This window comes from Bremia lactucae, linkage group LG11 (assembly GCF_004359215.1).
Source record: "Bremia lactucae strain SF5 linkage group LG11, whole genome shotgun sequence".
Taxonomy (NCBI): domain Eukaryota; phylum Oomycota; class Peronosporomycetes; order Peronosporales; family Peronosporaceae; genus Bremia; species Bremia lactucae.
In genome coordinates, this window is record NC_090620.1 from 3,641,588 (window position 1) to 3,644,371 (window position 2,784).

Sequence of the window (2,784 nt, forward strand, 5' to 3'; positions counted from 1 at the left end):
GGGGCGGAAGAAGTCGAAGTCACCGCTCATTTTAGACACTGTGCCCATCGTCGGGCTCCATCGTCACCTCACCGTCTACGTGAGCTTCTGTTCCATCATTTTCTGGACGATCACAAGGCCGCGAAGGCCGAATTTCGACGCATCTGATTAGTTTTCTACTCTGTCTGCCAAGTGCATCTCTGGGTAGAGTGCAATGAGGCGGTATTCCGTGGACAGCTCTACTTCACGGTCGGAGCGCGTCAGCATTTTGAGAAAGCAGACTGCGGCAGCTGAATGCGATCGCTCTACGTAAACATCGGTCGGCGATCACTGCAGTCAGCGGAGCGCGTCTTCTCGAATGTATTCAACTACTTCGTCAAGACCCGCAAGAGCACCCGCAAGGGCACCCGCCTTCACGGGACATCAGCCACGACAAGCCACCTGTCCCAGCGCTTGTATCCTGGCAGGCCTTCTTCTGACATCTTGCTTATGTTAACATGTTAATAGACGATCGTGAAGCTCCTCCACCTTTACTTTTTCCTGTCGTTGTCAATTGCAAAAGTTGCTCGGTTGTTAATCGTGAAGATATGGCGATTTTAGCGCTGGGCTTATATTCTTATCCAGACGTTGAATAATCTTACGCTTAAATGTAGCCATTCAAATAGCTTAGATTTGGCCAATTAATCGTGTCTGTATCTGGAACGAGATTGTCTGTGTCCGGATCAAAAACGTCTGAGTCCCGAACCGCGGCCATATCTTAATTAAAAGCCTTTAAGTGTAAATTTCATCAGACGATACCCGTTACAAGTCTATTCTTTTTAAGACAGTGCTTTTGGATTTCTTACATTTTTCTAGCAGTGCCGAGTTGTACGCAAGTGTTTTATTTGGTGGATATGGTCGGTCTGAAGAATGCAAAATTATGCCTGTAACGGGGCACTACTGACTTGTACTGCTTCAGTACAAGTCCACTTCGCACTACCTCAGTGCGAGTGGTGCCTCACGTCACTTCACGTACACTAGTACGTGCAGAGGAAGGCTTTCTTTAAAACCCTTGCTTTATAGAGGGTTGATTGAGAATCTGTATTAATATAATTAAGTTCTTCTTGTCTATCTACTTATTACCAACTTATTTATAAGCTAATACAAAACATGTAATAAAGTCTTATATGTCTTACTCTTTGCACGCGTCCAGCGCTGAATGGGCCGCGGAGAAAGTAGATATAATGGTCTATATCTAACAATGGATAAGCTTTTAGAATATTACTGTAACGGAGTGTATCGCTACATGAAATTAATGCTTCAGGTTGTTAATTAATATATTATCTAAAAGGTAGAGAATATTTGGAGAATATTACTTTTTATAGTAATGCTCGGAATTCTTATCCATAAATAGGTATAAGCCGTTATATATATTTAGCTGTAAACGTAAACAAAGAGAGAGAGACAGATAAGATTTCTAATGCATATTTTGTATTAGCTTATAATTAAGTTGGCATTAACAAATAGAAAAAAGAAGAAAAACCTAATTATATCAATAAACTTAACCCTCTTTAAGGAAATTTGTCTTAAGAAGTATTCTTCCTCTGCATGTATTGGTGTACGCAAAGTGACGCAAGGCACCACTCCCAACTGAAGCAGTGCGAAGTGGACTTGTACTGAAGCAGTATATATTAGTGTACACTAAGTGACGTAAGGCACCACTCGCAACTGAAGCAGTGCGAAGTGGACTTGTACTGAAACAGTATAAGTCATAGTGCCCCGTTACACCTGGTAGCACTTTGTAGTCTGTCTAAGGACCACATTTCCCGCATCTAACATGGACATGTAAGATGATAGTCGCATCACGTTTCCCGTGAAAGCTACTCCTTTCTAAGTGACATAGAAAGGAGTGCGGTCGAAGGAATGAGCTCGACCGTAGGGAGCGATGCCATCTTGGCCATGCTGTCCAGTTTGGACATAGACACTCTCCATTCAACCATCGCCACGTTCATAAAACATGAACTTGACGAGATGAAGGAAAAAGTACCCTTGTTGAATCAGCAAGGCTCTCAACAGGCAGAACTGTTGAGGTTACAACAGGTACAGACCCCTGTACCTGGGATGACGCAAACGCGTCGTCCCGAAACCTTAAAGATTGACATCTCTAAGTATAGAGGAGTCGAAGAAGACTCCCTCTTGAGATGGTTTGTCGAGTTGGACGATGCCATAAGGGTACGTCACATCATGACGAGCAAATGCAAGTCGCATTCGCTCAATCAAATCTGGCAGGTCGTGCCAAAACTTGGGCATTGGGCCTTAAGTTGTGCGACCCATACGTCTTTGGGTCGCTAGAGGCTTTTAAAACCCGACTCAAACAGACGTTTTTACCACCAAGGGCTGAGTTCAGAGCTCGTTCAGAGCTTTTGAAACTCAAGCAAGGCAAGCGTGATGTTCACGCATATGCCCAGCACATACGACTCTTAGCGAGTTGTATTACAAATAACCCAGTTCATGAACACACGTTGATTACGGTGTTCATGCAAGGTCTTACGGATGGTCCCGCAAAGACCCACCTGTTCCGCTTGGAACTAAAAACGCTTGAAGAAGCAATATCCGTTGCGGAACAGGAGGACTTTAGCTTGAGACAGCCTCAAGCTAGTTCGTCATCATATCGTCCACCAAGACGACACGAGTTAGGAGGTCCAGAACCCATGCACCTTTCTTACGTCGAAAGCGAGAGACCTCGTTTTCCGAACAATAAGCGATCGCAGAAATGCCATCGCTGCCATAATTAGGACACTACGCTCATGAGTGTAGTGCCCCACG